Here is an 18970-nt window from a genome sequence, read left to right on the forward strand (position 1 = left end):
TAAGGCACTGCAAAAAAGATAAGGTTCGACAATGCAAGTGAGCAATCCGGGAAGGTGATTCCAGTCCTGTGAAGTACACGGAATGAATGACTGAAGGCAGTTTCCCTTGCGGTAAGAAGCGATGGCAACTTTTTGTGCGTGATAAGTGAAGAGAGAGATAAACAAGGGAGCAATAAGAATGTCAATATGAACATGTGGCTGTAAAAAAAATTTATGAATTAACGGTGACGAGAACATTTACGACGGGAGGTGAGTGGTACGAGTAGCAATGATTTTGTTTTATTGGGGCTACGCTAGCGAATTGATTATATTTACGAAGAATGAAACGGACGCAGTTAAATTGAACTAATTCGAAGGAATAAAGTTTTCACTGCTGGAGTCCCAGATGGATACGCCATATTCAAGCTTTTGTGTGCTGTATCGATATAAGGCACCTATGTGCATATTTTTTTGTGCAGAGTTCTTACCTAGGTATTTTCGCCGTCTCTGGTGATGAAACATATCATTATCAAAGAAATTCGCCGTTTTTCTTATTCGGGTTTGAGCCCTCCAATCTCCAACGCATTGCAAGCAGCGGCCGCTGATCCGTGAGTGTGGGGGCACCAGTGTCTAAAGATGGCCTTGGACTGCCTTGGACCAAATGTCTAAATATGGCCAGTGTCTAAAGATGGCCTTGGACAAAGTCTGTTTTCTTGAACCGGTCGACCTTTATTTGTTCCCAGCGCAAGCAGTCGTTGATAATGCGGCAATGATAGGAGCAAAATCAAAGCGCTATGAGGGAGCTACCAGCGCTCGCTTCACCCAAGCGGGCGACAGCCTCTCTCGCCAGAGAAACCGCGCTGCGGCAGTTGCGATCGGTGCCAAGTATGATTGTGGCGCTCTAGTGGCAAAGCAAGAAAACGAACGCGAAAGAAAATGGAAGCAAACTATCGCGAACCAGAAATTCGCGCCTCTCGCTGATAACTACAAGCAGGCGGCCTCAATGGTGCCTATCGTCACGCGTTCCACTGTTCGCGTTTCATTTGACGCCGATTGTCAATCCAGCTCAGGCTTCGCGCTATTGGCTTGTCGCTCATAGCACTTCCGGGCGACGAGCGACGAGTTCTACATTTCCAGAACTGAGCGATCTGTTCAAGCGACGACCCGTTATGTCGCTCGTCGCCGTCGCGCACAAAATCGCTCTCATGGGGTTTAGCCCTAAGACTGAACAGTTTTTGCTCATGTATTGAAATGGTGTGATTATATGTCTGGTTTTATGTCTCGTGTTGCGGTTTTCGAGCGCGGTGCGAATCTGAAAGAGTACTTATGTCTACGAACTCGGTGAATTTTCAAGCAGCAAGTTCTGCATCGGCATCGAATATAACGGCTTCTGCGTGGAATTACAATTGCAGGGGTGTGTTGCATACGCTTACTGTTTTGGACGTGCCTGTGCATTTGCTAATATGAGTTGGCGCTTCAGAGTTATGTCATATGAACCGCTAAATCACCGTTCCTCTGGGGGCTACAAGCGTAATGTGTCCATTTTGCTACTGCATAGCAAGTCAAAATTTGGTAATCCCTTTAATATTTTTAGCGGAGAAATAAACTATCAAAATAAAACGTTGCTTTAATTCCATTGCCAGCCGTTTGTCGTACATAAAGCATAGAGTTGGTCTGATAAGCTGATCACTGTGGTCAAACTGCAGCAGTAGTCGAGTCTGTCAAAAATTAACTCCATCGTGCACCTCATATATGAAAAAAAGTTCACGCCTTTTAGTAAGCTCAGATGCAGGTCACAGTGAACTGTTTCTCGTTAGTATTGAAATGTTGGCAAGCTTGCCATAAGAAGCCTTCTCGCCCATTCTTACAGGCATATCCAGTCATATCCACTGAACTGGAGCACCATATTTTTGTCCCTACTGAGCATCATGTTTGCAGATATGATCCTCAAATTATGGCTTGAGCAGTGGCAGCACCAGAGATGGTGTGGGGGGCACACTGGGCACGTGCTTACGATGTGCCCCAAGGGGTGTTTGCGATGCACCAGACTAGTGACACACTTATGACATCTGACCATCACCAATATTCTATTTATTAATAGGAGTATTGTAACATTGCTGCTGAACGAGGATGATCTGTTGGTTATTCCTTTTTTCTTGAAATATCAAAAATTGTTGTTAGTTTAGCACTTGACGGTTGCAGTCATTTACATGTTCTACATGCATTTCAGTAGGAAGACTAAGAGCTATGATTTTCTTTTAGTGCCATGACCTTATTTATAACTTGACTCTCTTGATGTTGTTTTATACCATACCCTTGTGTTGATTTTTGCACACGATATTTTTCAGGCACCCGTTTTTTCATAGTGCAGGAAGGCAGCTGTAAGGACTCAAGGATGTCAATGAGCCAGTCCAGCGACTCCACGTAGTGCAGAGAAGTGCACATCAAAGAGTCAAAATACATTGTCTTAAAATTTGGACGAGAAAACTAGAATGTAGGTATATTGGGTGGACTATTTAAATAAATGTCAACAAAACTTTCAAAATACAGTATGTCAGACCAAGATTAAAATTCTCATGTGCTCTAGGCAGTCATCTTAGCATGGTATAGTTATGTAATGTTGCTGACGGGGAAGTCAAGATCAAGTACGTATGCTTTCTGGAGGCAAACACATAGCAGCCTGTGTCATTGAAAAGTTAGAAATGTGTTTAAAAAAGCTGATTAGTCTCGTCAGACATCACTGCTTTTTGTCTCGCCTCTGAACAGATATATCTATATGATTAAAAATATAGTGGTACAATGAAATTGCATATTTGCTTAGTGACATAATACATACTTGCAATGAGCACGGTGCCTGTGTCACTGTAAAAAACAACAGCTCATGCGTGGTTAAGTGCTTACATAATTTAACGGCACATGAATGCAAGGGGGCCAATACAAACCACTGTCATTCTGTATTTTGAATGCTGACATGAAGCAGACAGATTTTCATGTCTTCCCTTTTATCAATTTTTTACACCTAATTTTAGAAGCATGCCTTTCTCTTGCGTTCCAGAAAGGGGAAGCATCGGGGGCAAAGTATCCCATGTTTGAGAAGGCATTATCGTTTACGTGCATGCTCACGAAACCATTTCATTAAAACCGGTCGTGCCTCCCGGAGTGAAAGCAAGCAGCAATTAAGGCCTTTAACTGTGTACACCGTGGTGTGCACGTTACGTCTTAGAAGCCACAGAGCAAATTGCAACTGAAAATTATTTTTTAAATGTAATATTGTGGTTTCTCCTCCTCTAAAATAGTCATATCAACTATGGTCTAAAATTATGGGACGCTACAACACCATTCCGCAACAATGGTTCAGTGGTACACCTCAGGTATGAGTATGAACCATGCGTTTGTTGATAATCAGCTCTGCAATTGGGACGTTCTTTCCAACTCTTGTGAAAGCTCGTGCTGGTGCCACTCACCATCATTTACAGCTCTCCCAAAGGAGCAATCCTTGACTAAACAATGACATGCATTATAAACTTTGTATATAAAGTCTTAACGCAAGAAGCCTATCTAAGAAATATTCTAGCTTTTCCTCTTTGGTGGCATCACATTCTCTGCATGTTGTCGGCGTCACTGAGACCTGGTTGCATATCGACATGTATGACTACGAGATAACCCCCCACAGGATATAACGTCTTAAGAGTAGGCTGAAAAACGGGCAGAGGCGGAGACACTGCTTTGTTTTTGCGCTCTGACCTAGTTTTTTGTACTACAATCCCCACCTCAGATCGAGACCATCTGGCGTAAAGTGCACATTATTAAAACGAACTTATCCATTGGTGTGTTTTATCGACCTCCCAGGCATGCCTCAAATGAAATGACATTCATTAACGCGTTTATTCAAGAGCGAGGTTTTTGCTCTTCAAAGTTAATCTGCGTGGGGGACTTCAATGTACCTAACATTTCGTGGGCTTCGTTATCGGTAACTGGTGATAATGTCCCTCTTTCTAGAGTTGCTTGAATTTTCACTATCCCTTTGATTGAAACAAATTGTATGATTCTACTACAGAGTCCGCCATGCTAGGTACTAAATTTGATTTTCCCAAATGCACCGCTCTTTGCATGTGGCTTTGAGTGCCAGATTACTGACGGTATTTCTGATCACAAAGCTGTTATTCCTACTATTAATCTTTGAGTTTTAAGGCGCCACTATGAATGCACCAGTTTTTACGATTATAGTCATGCGAATGATACGTCCATACTTCATATATTAAGCATTTCATTATACAGATTCTCCCGGTTGTGCACTACCAGTATATCATTGATATAGTATACCATGTTGAAAACATTGTTCATACTAGCAGAGAGCGCTATGTGCCATTAAAAATACAAAAAAGACAAATCTTGACCTTCCTTGGATGACAACGGAAATACTGCATTTGAAGCGTCGAGTAGCCAGAGCAAGTCGGAAGCGCCACATGATTGCCGAAACAAATGCCCATTTTCGCTATAGGAAGGAAGAGCTCCGTCAGAAGATTCATGCAGCTGAGAGCTTCTATTATTAGTTCACTCTGCCTAATTTAATTAAATATAACCCGCGAAAATTATGGAGTTCGACTTCGCCTATGAAAGATGCCACCCAGGCATTTGAATTAGGTTCCAAAATAAGTGATCCTGGAGCTATTACTAAAGCATTCAATGAATATTTTCCGCCAGTATTTACACAGGGAAATGGCAAAATCTCTCCCTGCTCCATGAAAACTAACATGTCTTGTGCAATGAACAATGTCACAATATCTAAGCAAGGAGTGCTGAACCTTATTTTAAATCTTAACACCAAAAAAGGCTGCAGTCCAGATAATGTCAACAATGTGTTCCTTCACCGTTATGCGCTTTGCAAGCGTCAATACCTCACATTATTTTTGACAAATCAGTGTCTACTTGTACAGTTCCTTGTTCAACGAAACGGGCTAGAGTCATTCCATTGTTCAAATCTGGGCGGAAACAATCCGTTCCAAATTATAGACCCATTTCGTTAACTTCTAATGCATGCAAACCACTTGAACGAACAATTTATAAGCACATCATCACTTTTATCGAGTCTAAGAACATGTTGTGCTGCGCTCAGCATGGATTTCGTAGTAGTTTTAGCACAGTGACTCAATTAACTAAATTTACATATGACATCAGTTCTCTTAATTTAGGTCATCAAGTTGATTCGCTCTCAATTGATTTCTCCAATCATTTGATACTGTACCACATCCTAAACTATTGCATAAACTAAGCCTTATCTCTAATAACCCTCTTCTTGTTGACTGAAACCGCAGTTTTCTTCGTCATCATTCACAGTATGTTTCTTTTAATTCATTCAGCTCCCCTGACGCATCAGTATCTTCCGGAGTACCCTAAGGTTATATTTTAGGGCCATTACTTTTTTCCTTTATATTAACGACATGCCAAACTTTGTTTGGGTAAAAATTAGGCTTTACGCTGACGACTGCGTTATCTACAATATCATTTCTACACCTAACGATCATAACACTCTGAATCAATCTTTTATAAGTTTTTGTGAATGGTGCGAACTCTGGCAAATGAACATTAACTTTTAAAGAATAGTCATCATGTCCTTTCACAAGCATGCTAAATGCTCCTATTGCAATTATTCCTATAAATGCACTTTTCTGCAGCACGCATATATATATAAGTATTGAGGCCTGCTTTTCACTCCAATGTTTCCTGCTGAGAACATATTCGAACTTTCAACAAAGCAGTCAGAACACTTGGTTACCTGACCCGAACTCTACGTGTTGCCCCGAAAGAAACTAAACTCATTACATAGAAAACACTTTTAAGACCTATTCTTGAATATCCGCCTCTTATGGAACACTTACAAAATTTCGGACAATCACAAAGTAGAATCTGTTCAGAAAAAGGCGGTTCGTTTCATGTACCGCCGCTACGACAATGTTTTCACCGTCATCTCATCTGCATATGTTCGGTTTAACCCCCTCACTTCCACCGTGGTCACAATAATTCTCTGAAACGTCTACACCCTCTATCTCCAAATTATACTTCCTCTAACACATATATGACCCGTGCAAAGCACCTAATCACGCGAAACAGCTATCACTTAAATTTATAGGTCTTTTTTACCCGCACCAACACTTTCAAATACAGTATTTTCCTAGGACAATAGAACTCTGGAATGACCAGCTGGGCTTCATACGTTGTTTACCACATAAATCTGGGGATGCTATTGAGTACTTCCTTTAGCCATGTTCTCACATATGCTTCTTTTGTATTGTGATTTGTATTTGCCACATAGTGTATTCACCCACTCCTGCAATAGCCCTTCTGCGCTGCAGTATCTGTAAATAAATAAATAAAATAAATAAATATGACATCTTCTGGCAGGTATTTGATATTTTGATTAGAGTGACTCAATCTACTTACCAACCAAGTATGCTAGTGGACGCAGAAATGTGCTCAATGCAAAGAACTCAGAGTATCTGAGCGGAACACTTGTTCAATCATTGGTGCGTTTGAACATATAGTGTTAATCAAGCAAAAACACCTTATTTTGATGGCTTGTGCAGAGATAATTTTTCTAAGGCCAAATAAAATTAAAGTATTTTTGCACATGGTAAGTTTCGGGACTTAAGATAAAGTGCACAGTGAGGCAATGTATTATTCTTCCTAGACACATATTTACTTGTTTTGAGATGAACATAAGATTCTGTGAAGCGCAATAATTTTTCTTTAGCGCATCTCAACCACTTCAGTAGAGAAAAAGCTTTCGTTTCAGGTAGTTGGTTCACTGTGCCAGTTTATGCATTGCCACATGCAAAATCCACGTCCATGAAAAGGATATGTGAAACCTGCCTTTCCCAATTTATGATTTGCTTCTTTGTCTTTTTCGTGCAGTTCCCTACCTGTACCTATGTTTATGTCGCCTTTGATGCAATATATTCAGGACATCTGATTTTCGTTCACATCTGAAGCCCCGCTATGCTTTAGCTAGATTGCATTTTCAAATAGTGACAATAATTGATCAAGTAATTATGCAAGCTGCTCCACAGAAGTATAGCATTCTCACCGTAATGGGAATGAAAAGCTGCCACATATTACAAGAAATTTTATGCGCAAGATTTTAATGCCAATGCTCCTTGTAGTTTTATACTCATTTGCTACACACTAGATAACATTGAAAACCTAATTTTATTTATTTGTGAAAAAGTGTAACGGAACAATCCCAACAGCACCAGCAAATCACTTTAATGAGGAGGTAAACCGAATAGGAAATATGATACGCCTCTGTACCGCTTTGAGACCGGGCAGGATATTGCTGCAGAACCATGACAAGGCACTCTGGGAAAGAATTGTTGCAGACCATACATGAATAACCTTATGTGAAATATAAGCAAAGCTAGATAAATCTGCGGCCTCACATGAGAATATACAACACTTTTCAAAATGCACTGTACTCTTAGTCAGGAACATCCATACACTGTACAAGATGTTATCAAATGAGCTGCGGTCTTTGAATATGGCACACAAAAAAAGTTTCTTGCAAAATTTATCTACGTTACCAGCCCCATGCTTCGCAGCTCGTCTGTTAACCTCTGCCATATAAGTGCACACGTATTGTCCCAGAAATGCGTTTGCTGGCCAGTAATGTGGCGCATATTTCTCTTCGACTGTAGTGTCAACGCTTTGTGAGTTTGCATACGTTTTTTCTTTGTTAAACTTTCCATTGTATACTTTATTTTTAAGAAGGTGGAGCCAATTCAAATAAAGAATATTTCTACACTGTAATACTGATGAAACTTTAAAGAATATACATATGTTTTATTACAAGATGTGTTGTAAAGTTCATGGGCATCATTGTAATCTGATTTTATGTGTTTGTCAGTACGTTTCTCAAATTATTATTCAGTTGGTTTTCCGACTGATCAATGAAGGTTTTGGCGTTTTAAGAGAGAAAGTGCTTCATTTGAGTAACTCGGCGACTACAGATTACATCCAATTCACCAAGCATAAGTGCAGGAGCTGCTTATGAAGGAATCAAATATTCCCCACACGTAAGTATTGTGAATCGTTTCTAACGTGACCATGGCTCTACATCGTGCTTTCACACTATTGGAAAGAGTACTAGCACTCTGTTAGGGGCAGCAGAAACACTCGGCTTGGAGGAGCAAAAGTATTCGATTTGGAGGAGTAGAAGCACTCGGTCTGTGGAAGTATTATTACCCTTGTGGGGAGAGTATTAGCACTCCGCGGAAGAGTGCTAACACTCCCTTGCGGTGGATCAATATAACTCTGCCGGGAGGAGTTATTCTACTCTCTCTTAAAGGGGGTCGATCTACTCTCGAAAAGAGAGTGAAATATGGGGCAAGCAGGTACTCCCTCAAAGAGAGTGCCCGGAACTCTCTTTGTTTAGAGTGTGGATGACACGCACCTTCGAGAGTTCCCCCAAGACTAGTAGGTTTACTAATGCGTACTTATGCCCGTACATAAATCGGATGCTGTAAGTGCAGTTACTAACTAACGGTCTAAATCTATCCTCTACGCGGCGTTTAAAATGTTGCATCTATGTTGCATTCCCTGCTTTCTATTTCTGCAAAGAACATTCTAATAGATCAACAGCATGGTTTTTCAGCAGTGTGCTCCACAACAACGAACTTGTGTACATGCATGGCCATGCTTCTAGTGTGGTAGTACATGTAGTAGGGGACCATAAGACGCCCTTTGACCCAAGCAAAGTATTTGATGTTTGCCATGAGCTTCTCGTTATAAAGCTCACGAAAATGGTCATACGTTCTTCCATCACTGCTCTGGTATCAAATTACCTAAGCAATAGATGGTGCTTCGTTGAAATTAACGGATACAGTTCTATTAGCTATGAGGTTACCTGTGCAGTTCCCTAATGATCCGTTCATAGACAGTGTCTGCAATAGAACACTCTTCGTCCCATGTGGTAGTGCATGTAGTAGGGGACCAAAAGACGCCCTTTGACCCAAGCGAAGTATTTCATGTTTGCCATGAGCTTCACGTTATAAAGCTCACCAAAATGGTCATACGTTCTTCCATCACTGCTCTGGTATCAAATTACCTAAGCAATAGATGGTGCTTTGTTGAAATTAACGGATACAGTTCTATTAGCTATGAGGTTACCTGCGCAGTTCCCTAATGATCCGTTCATAGACAGTGTCTGCAATAGAACACTCTTCGTCCCATCTATACGCTGACGACTTAAACCTATTTAAGACGGTCGACAGTGTTCGCGACTGCACTGACATTTTTTCGCACTCAAACTAGAGTCGAGACAATAAGATATGCTCCTACATTCCAAAATTATGGTATTAAGTTATTCCCGGAAAACACCTCGAGCGCGATTATGGTGCTCTTCGTGGTGTTCCAGTACTTTGGGCCGCCCTTCGCGCTCATGGCATTGTATACCTATTCATGCCATTATGCTTATATATATATATATATATATATATATATATGTGTGTGCCCTATTGGAAAATCCTATTTAAATTCAAACTGGGTTATACAGGTTTAAACTGGTTTTAACAGGGACCTGTTTAGCAACAAACAGGTACAAACAGGACCAGTTTACACACGAACAGGTTTGAACGGGGTCCCGTTTGGCATGCAAACAGGTATAAACTGGACCAGTTCACACATGAACAGGGCTGAGCGGGGTCCCGTTTGGCATGCAAGCAGGTATAGGCACGACCAGTTCAAGTAGAAACGGGTCTTAACAGGGGCCCTGTTTGCAACTAAACTGGCTTATACTGGACACAGTGGCACCATATAGGGTCGCCTGTTTGGCACACAAGCTGGTTTATTCTGGAGCTTTGTGGCAACCATACTGGATGGTATCATGCATACGAGTTTAATGCTTGAATAGAACTGGGGAGGAACGTTTTATTGTTCGACATCCTGACAATTCAGCCACTAGTGCTAAATTGGGGTCATTATCAAGCTCTACAGAAATTGCGTGACTACCTCGGAACATTCACAGACCATACTGCGATATGCTAGCTGCGAATTTCAAACCGATTCCCGGTCCTGCCCAGTTGAAAAAGAAACAGGAATTCCTGCTGCAACTACAGCAATTTCTGTTGTACGACAGAGGTTCCTAACGTTTCTGAAGTTGCGACAGACATTTCTGACGTTACGACAGCGATTCTGACGTCGCAACAGAAACATTCGGTCGCGACGGCCAAGAGTTGTGAAGTCGCAACAGAAGCACTTTCCGTCGCGGCCCTTTAAAATGTCAGCTTCGCATCGGTGGTGTACACTGTACTTTTTTTTCTTGCGCGGTATTCAATCGTGCTTCTAAGAAGCCGGCAATACTGATAGCACCGACACCGGCATTAAAGTCGACGTTGCCAATTGTTATAATTGTGCCGTAACGACGCGGCACCAGCAACGCCCTACCGGCCTCCTCAAAATCGGCCGCTGATCAAAATCATACCATCTGCGGGAATGGCTGCGTATCCGCGTTGTTTTATTTGGTAAGATGGGGCACACAGGCCTGTGGACTTACATGTGCGGTTACCCTGACACATTAGTTAATTTCCCAGAAATGTTGCACAAGTATATGCGAAGCGGAAAAGAAGCTTTGGATTGTTCCACAAAGTTGCGTGAAAAGCTGTCTCGCTCGGGTCTCATTAATCTGGTACAGCGCTGCCGTGAGAAGCCAGTATTCTGTCGAGATGAAGACTCATCCACGAGTGTTTATGTAGCTATATTGCATTGAACACACGAATTATATGCGAGCTCAAAAGTGTAAAGAGCAAGAGACAATTGTCGAAATTAGCAGTAACAACCCTCAGTGTCCCCGGTCACCCTTGTCTATTTCTGAATTTCGTATGAAATATGGATATCGTTACAGCACAATCGATGGTCTAGCACTCCACGATGTACCTGTCGATGGTAACAACGCTTTTGCTCATCTCTTAGAGATGCGGCAGTTGACGCGGTGAAGTGAAAGCGCATCATGGCTTTTAAAATGCAAATGTAAACAGCAACCCAGACAGCAATTTACACTCTTGACATAGCTTAAACGCACTGGCAATGATGTTCGGCGTGGTGCAGTGGTAAGATGCTTGTCTCGGAATCGTCAGGTCCAAGGTTCGAATCCTTGGCGAAAGGCATCTTTTTTCTACCTTTGTTTTTTTATTTTATTTCGTATTAATAATTTTACATATCCTTAAACTGGCCTCTGTCAATTTTTAATAAATATTGATCAGGAACTACAGAATTTTCGACTACAGGGCGTCACACTACAGAGCACAGAACGACAGTCACAACGTCCCAAAATACGACAGACTGAAAATTTGCTGTTGTGTTTTTCAAGTGGGTGAGACGTCTATACGGCGTATACGCAGATTGCTGTCCTCTCTATTAAAAGCAACGTTGCTGAAACACGTCGTACAAGACGCTGTACGACTCGCATAACATCGAAATACAACGCCGTCACCATCCATGAGATCACCGAAAGCACGGTCGCTTTCGGTGGCGGCCTACAGATGGCAGCACAGGGAGCGCCGGTAAAGTTACAGGTGATACTATTTTGCCGTCCTCAGTTGTCGCCACATGTGAATGCTTGCTGCATTGACGCCGTCCGATGTAGTTGTTTTATCGTGTGTACGCTGTGCCGAGAGAAATTGAGGTGCATTTTGTATGCATTTAGAATCACAAAACCCCTGGGACCGCGTAATGTAGCCCGCAGTATCCTTCGTGTGGTGCGCCGATGTCGAAGATATGACCCTTCGCGCTTCCTTTGTTCCGGGCTCATGAACAGGATCTCCTCCTCTGGCACTGTCGCATCGTATCGCGCTGTACGGAAGAATTTGGTGAAAGTTGTGCTCTTACATCCTGTAGTTGATCCGCAATTCAACAGTGTGTGCGCCGGAAGGACCGCTGGTGCAGTCGATGCCACGGCACCTGCGACACTAAAAGGAGCGTTTTCCGAGTACGCCTAGAAAGGTAAGTCCGGCGCTTGCGCGCATTCTTCCTGTCTATGGTTCGTGAAGTGTGCGTTGTTGTACGTATCGCAAGATCCGTACAACAACCGGATCCGGATTTGTAAAGCAGCAAGAATTATAAATGTGCTTTTCAAATGGTTGTTCTTCATGTCGCAGTGCACATTTAGCAAAAAGTTCCATTTAAATTGCCCTAAAACGTGTTCATGTTGCCAACAGCTCTATCTGTGGTTTATTTACTTTCACCTATGAAGCACGCTAGCGCGGGTGGTTCTTTGATCTAAATGGGCACAAAAATTCAAGCAAAGAAAGTTACTGTTTGTGTACATAATTTTTCATTAAGAAATGGTATAGGCATTTCTAGAAGTAGTACGTCGATGTGTCGTCGTCACAGCTAACAGCTGCGCGAGATGGCACCCGATTTCTTCGTCGACGCATGGCCAGATTTTTAGCTTGTATGGAAATTCTTCTGTTTCTAAAGTGTCGTCAGATGACGTGTATTAGTGTCCTGTGTGTTTTCGTGTACTTGTAAGGGATTCCGATCTAGCAGAGAAGCCGAAATTACATAAGCAATGTTTCTTTTTAATCGAAAAATCTTTCTCTTTTCTGTATTGTCCCTCCAGAAATGAGGTGGTCTGTTGTAATTTTAAGCGCATCGTCCTTTGGGAGTAGTGCTTTGTTGCGCCGCATAGACAAGTTAGGTTTTTGAACGCTTTTCATGTCCTAAGGAATTTTTTGATAGTACAATTCACATTTCACGTTATACAGCTGTACGTTTGTGTGAACTTTTTCATAGTAGATTCATGTTCTCTACAGTTCGATTTAAGTGTTATTTAACCGCCTGTGATGTTATAATCAGATATCTGCACAACCAGTTGCAGCTTCATGTAACTGGTTGTATGATACTTTTTTCAAAATATGACGTGATCTTTTTATATCACAAGTTTGTAGTTTCAGCAGGGATTACAATAAATAAGTATTTATTATTGTTTAGGGATGGCAAGATTTTGTGAACCAGAGGCACCTCCACATAGGCACCTGCGGCACTTCTGCAGCCTCAACAGCACGGAAAAGTACCTGATGTGCATGCTGTGACAAGGTGTGTGCAAAGTAGTTGCTGCCACTTACACGAGCTGCAGATTTTGTTGGTATCATCCATGTTTGGAAACTCTCCTGAATTTTTCGTGGGTTTACAAATGTGGGCTCATTTTACAATTTTATGAATGTCATTTTAGAAAGAGAATGAAGTTGTGTTGGTTAAGATGTTTTAAAGCTGTTGAGAGATTGACGGCATGACATTGTTAAAATGCATGTAAAAAATTAATTGTAATGGTACTTGTACTGCTTTATTATTAGCGATGCAATATCTCTAACGAGAACATCAGAGGGGCACTTGCTTTTAGGAAGTTTAGTCAGATAAATTCCTGAAGCAGCGTAAAGCTCTGTAATATAAAAAAAAAATGTTGTCAGTTACTGGTTTCAAGTTCGCTGCTGCTTTTCGTGCTGCACGACAAGTTAAATAATGGTTGATAATGTGTGTGTGACGTAATAGTTTTGCGCAAACACACGTGGTGGAGAGAAGTAATTAATAAAGGTAAAATCAGACATCCACCCGCTCGTACCATTTGCTACAAACGAAACCTGTATGTGTTCCTCAAAAGTAAAGCCGCACAGTTGAAGAAAAATTCGTCCTGGTCCGGGACTCGAACCCGGGACTACCGCCTTTCCGAGGCAGCCACTCTACCATCTGAGAATACCAGCTGGCTAGCACATGGCAGGGCGAAGTCGAATTACTTGACAACGCGAAGCAAAAGCAAGGGTTTGACGTAAAATTTTTTCTCCTTTATTAATTACTTCTCTACACCTTGCGCGTTTCCGCAGAACTATTACGTCAGACCCTTGCCTTTGCTTCATGTTGTCGACAAATTCGACTTGGCCCGGCCATCTGCTAGCCGCCTGGTTATCTTAGATGGTAAAGCGGCTGTCCCGGAAAGGCGGTGGTCCCGGGTTTGAGTCCCAGACCTGGACGGTTTCTTTTTTTCAACTGTGAGGCTTTCCTTTCGAGGAATCCGTACGGGTTTCTTTTGTAGCAATTGCTACGCGCGGGTAGATGTGCGATTTTCCCTTTATTAATAATGTGTGTGTGTATGCAACAATGGGGGTGCTGAGAGCAAGCTTTAAAATAATGTGTGCTATGTCCCCAACAAAGAATTTAGTGTCTGCAGCATTTTTACAAAATATTATGTTCACAGGTTGGCAGGTATGACATAATGTACAACAATAATGTACAACACTTTTGCTGTAGATGCATTTTCATAACGTCCATTTTCTGTCTACTTGAATCGTATATTTAGAATTTGGCCCACCTTCAGTTTGATCAAGTTACATAGGTAGCCCCCTCTGAGTTAAATATAATTAGGAGCTATTGTAGATATGCATGATATACCTACTCACTGTATTGTGACAGATATTTTTAGGGACTGTGTTGTGAGGCATGCATATCCTTTTACCTGTATGTCTTGCTGCAGGTTGCCCGACAAAAGCATAAATGCTTTGCCCACCTTTATTATTATGCTTTCATGTAGACTTCTAACATGTGTGCCCACATAGACTCCATGTTCTTATTTACATTTTTCTAAGTATTCACTGTTGTGCATTACATTATTGTGTTACATTACTGTGCATTACATGATTTTCTTTGTTTTATTTTGGAGGGGGGGTATTCATTTCTATAATAGTACAGAGAATAGGAGTTCAAAACAAAAAGCCGCGAAAGGTGGCTTAAAAGTGTATGAAGCTTGGAATTCTACATTCCATCCCCTAAAGCGCTACCAGTAGTAAAACATTCCTAATTGTCTTTTTTAGAAGCTAGCTGCCAGATACATAGTCCCATTATGAGAGTATGTTATTGTTTCTTCTTTGGTCTGACTTGTTTTGTTGAATGTTCTCCTTGTTAGTTCAGAATTTGTTTTCTTGCCACCTCGTGCAATACTCCAACTGGAGCCTATGAGCTATGTGTATAATAAATAAATTCCTAAAGCATGCAACAAACCATGCAACATAGCATATAAATGTTGCCAGTTTATAATGCTTCTTGAGTGCAGCGCAGCATGGAGCTTGAGGCTGATCTCTTCAGATGTAAAACAAATTGCAGGTTATGAAAATGTGGTCCTACAAACTGCTGGTTACGCATGTCAGTCACCCTGTTGCAGTGGTCACAAGTGAGAATGTAACCAGAAGCTGGGCGTGCTCGGCCATTTTGCATATGGCACAGGATAAAGCTTCACCTCTGCCATTGCTTCTCTTATAATAATGGCCTCCGAGTATACATGCCGAGTTATGCTTCTGGGGACACCTATCAGTTAACCTTATCAGGTAATACCATTACCCTTATGGGTGCTATAATGTTGCAGTGCCTGCAGGATGGCCAGCATTACAACACATAAAAATTATTGTACAAGTCATGCAATGGTATCGGGATTGGCCCTCCAAGTGACAACCTTTAATTACACTATACCTGGGATCAGCTCACTCAGTCAGGGAGACATATGTCTCCCTGACTGAGTGGGGGAGGGGTATGGCAAATAGAGGGCGTTCGATTAATTTTTCTCACATAGATAGCTGATACATATAATCTTTCTTAAATTGGATGCTTTGTTGCTCAAAGTGAAGTTACTTATGGGCATAATGTCAGCATTTCGATCCTATTTATGCTTAACGAAAGTTGCTTTGTTCAGTGTCACTTTTTATATTGTTTCGCTTGTGATTCTAAGCTCACTTGTTTTATAGCTGTTGTAGGTATGGCTGGACCTGGAGAAGAAGTGTAAGCAGACCCTGCTATGTTGCTGATCTGCGCTGATCTCCACATCCAAGTTGGTCCCGCGACAGTTGGGCACCTTGTGCCTTGCTTCATTGACAAGGTGATATAATATGGTGAGCTTGTACTTCAATATCGGTATTGAAAATTATGTTAAGGAAAAAAGACAAGGATTGGTCTTTATGATAGATACACTCATGTTCTTTCTTTAAGGTGTTCTTTTGACACTGTTCTGCATGGACAAATTTTTAGAGAATTATAACAGTCCTGTATTGCAAAGTGCCATGGCGCTAGTTTATGCGTTCAACTAGCACTCTTTCACCAAAAAAAGCCTTATTTAGCACACAATTCACAAGGAAAGAAAGGAGGCAACAGGGCAGAGTGCTACTAACAGTTCAGTATTATTGCTCGCACAGTGATATTGTGCAAAAGGTGAAAGGGGGAGAATAGATCTAAATACATGCTGTTCGCACAGAAACGAAAAGGACGCATCACATGGTGAGCGTGACACTTGTTTTACAATGATAAGAAGCAGTCTCACTGTCTAGTAATTCTCTGCATGAGGACCTAGCGCTAGGTTCCTCGTCATACATATAAGAAAAGCCTCAGATATCTCTCCAGCGCTTTTGTCTTTATATTTTGTCACGATCAAGCAGCTTTCAAACATAGGTGCATGTGCGCCGAGAGCAGTGCACTACCACTGCTAACTGACCCATGCATCAAGTTTGCTTGGTCACGCTGCCAGTCATTTATACATTGGCCAGTTTATCCGATGTAGATTCTACTGCACGAAATGGTATGTGACAGACACTGCACCTGTGTACTGTACGTGCTTTGTTACATGATTTTTTTCTCCGAGATAGTGATGCAGGCCTTTTCATTATTTACATGCCTACACAACAAACCAAGCCAGCATGAGGCAACTGTTCTCGGCACGAAACAAACTTGATTCGTTAGTTTTCGTTCATTGGTGCGATCACACTAAGGCAGACAAGCTTGTAGGCTCTGCTTCTGCAATTTGTACAGCACACTGACAGCACTGGTGTGGGCCTCATCTGTGGGCTGACTGATGGCACCTTCTACAGCGCAGACCACTTGTGTTGGGCGAGGCACCAATGTTGACGTTTGTTCCCTTGTGCAAAACAGCAGTCCTAGGTTTTGAGTAGTTGTAGGAAGACAAGGTAAACACAACTTCCATGGCTTGAGTGGGCTCATTTCTCTTGGGGCATCTAGCTTTTTTTCTTGCAACTGTGCAGAGGTGCTTCCCTAGAGTCGGTGTGAAAATGGCATAGAGCTGTGCATTCGGGAACTCCTGAACAATGATCTGCTGTAGTTAGGGCTTTGCGAAAATGCACTGTCTACCAATTGGTAGAAGGTGCATTATTCAGCCACTGATTTCCTGTTGGCATGCTTGCACTCGTGCTGTCAGTAATTTCTTGGCTTGCCGAATTATCTTGAGGCCCCACGCTGAAGTTGCTACCGATGTCTTCATGTGCAGACTTTTCAGGATGAGGTTTTATGCTTTGCAAATGTTGTTGAAAGGTAGGTGGTGCTTACAGGTAGCTATTCTAGATATTAGTGGAATGAATTGGCCCATCTTGCTTCATCAAACATCGTCACGCCGACATCAGTTGCACAAACAAAAAACCTGGCCTACTCGCAGCGTCGTGCACGAAGAAACAAACAAATCAGCTGCTGGATTGTCTTGACGTGGCATACTAAGCTGAGACCGGAACTGCTGTAGCTACAAACCAGGCAGAGACGATGATGATGAGCAGGGATTTGCAGTAGCGCCACTTAGTGGGGCAGCAAGGAGGCTCCGTTCAAAACAAAAATGTCGTTCAGCAAGTAGAACGATGCAACGGTCAGAGTCGGTGCATGGTGCTCTCGATCAAGTTGGCTCAAGGAGTGTCCGAAAAATCAGACGAGAGGTTGCAAGGCGTCCGAACTTTCGGAAGTTGTTATACATTATGGTCCATGGGGAGAATGGCGGTGCCGTGAAGCAGACCGAGTAATCAAGTCCGAATTTTCGGAGTCCGGAAAATCAGTCGGCGACTGTACCTATACCTATGTGTCTATGTATACCTAGGTGCAACAGTGTTTGCTATGATCTGTGCAAGAATTGCTGTTGCCCGTAGATGCCCAACATGTCAAGTGTCAAGTTGTAAAATACCTTGCAAAAGTGATCTACGGAAAAATACCGCTTCTGCTATATTTCGTTTTTGCAAGAAATTTTGCGGCTGCTGGCACCTACCTTAAAAGGCTTTATATGGTCTTCGCATGGCCAGGGCCTTCTACTTTTGTGAGTTTGCTTATCTCGAAATTTACCCCGGTTTTTATAACTTCAAGTTGGCGGGATCCCTAGTCTCCTTTAACGTGTACCCAATAGACCTTACATAGGGGTTTTGGCATTTCCCTGCCATCTAAATGCAGCCATTGTGGCCGGGATTCAACCCCATGCCCTCTGCCTGAGCAGCGCAATGTCAAAGCCAGTACACTACGGTATTTTGCTGGCAGAAGGGTTTAGTTTCTGAATAATCTATTATCTCAACCTGTCGGTGTTGTTTTTAAAGGTATTTCATGTTTGTATTCTGTTGCTTCAATACTAGTAATTATTGCTAATCAAACGATGTGTCCATCTTTTTCCTATAACACTTGCTTCAATCGCCTGCTAATTATGACAGCTTATTCTCCCACAGTAATTTATGTTCCCTTGAAACATAGGCATTGCATGAAACCACATATTTTTCAATAAGATTTATTCATTATCTCCTATGACCGGAATGCTGAACCTTTCTTATCTGTGGAAACATAGGCGAATTTGCCTATGTGCCAACCTGTTGCATGAATCAAGATAAATTATTGGCTTTACTTTTTCAGGTGCCCTGCTCGCTCTCACCCAAGCAACCCACTCCAGCGGTCTTCTCTCGGCAGACTGGATGCATCGAAATACCGTTAGAAGGTCCAATAAACAGTGCTTGGGACATTTATGACATGCTTTTTTTTTAAGCCGGATGACTTCAGGCTTAATGAAAGCTCAAGTTGGTGTACAGAAATACCTACGTAAAGTATACTTGTCTTTTTCACTTACAAGTACATGCCAATACTTTGCCTGACATTTTTCACCCCAATATTACGCTTTACTGTGGATTTGTGAACAAACCATTGCAACGAAAAGCACTGCATT

General features: G+C 42.0%; 1 protein-coding gene and 1 long non-coding RNA gene across 5 annotated transcripts in view; one reads left to right on the plus strand and one right to left on the minus strand.

The window, feature by feature from the left end:
* LOC139052528 (uncharacterized) overlaps nt 1-18970 on the minus strand; it is a 330782-nt gene that overhangs the window by 163690 nt on the left and 148122 nt on the right. The gene's annotated exons all lie outside the window — the stretch shown is intronic.
* Nucleotides 11576-18773, plus strand: LOC139052538 (uncharacterized). The gene is made up of 4 exons (XR_011509956.1): nt 11576-11970; nt 12961-13065; nt 15756-15899; nt 18664-18773. It is a non-coding gene; the product is annotated as an uncharacterized lncRNA (long non-coding RNA).

The sequence above is a fragment of the Dermacentor albipictus genome, unplaced genomic scaffold (genome assembly GCF_038994185.2).
Source record: "Dermacentor albipictus isolate Rhodes 1998 colony unplaced genomic scaffold, USDA_Dalb.pri_finalv2 scaffold_26, whole genome shotgun sequence".
Classification (NCBI taxonomy): domain Eukaryota; kingdom Metazoa; phylum Arthropoda; class Arachnida; order Ixodida; family Ixodidae; genus Dermacentor; species Dermacentor albipictus.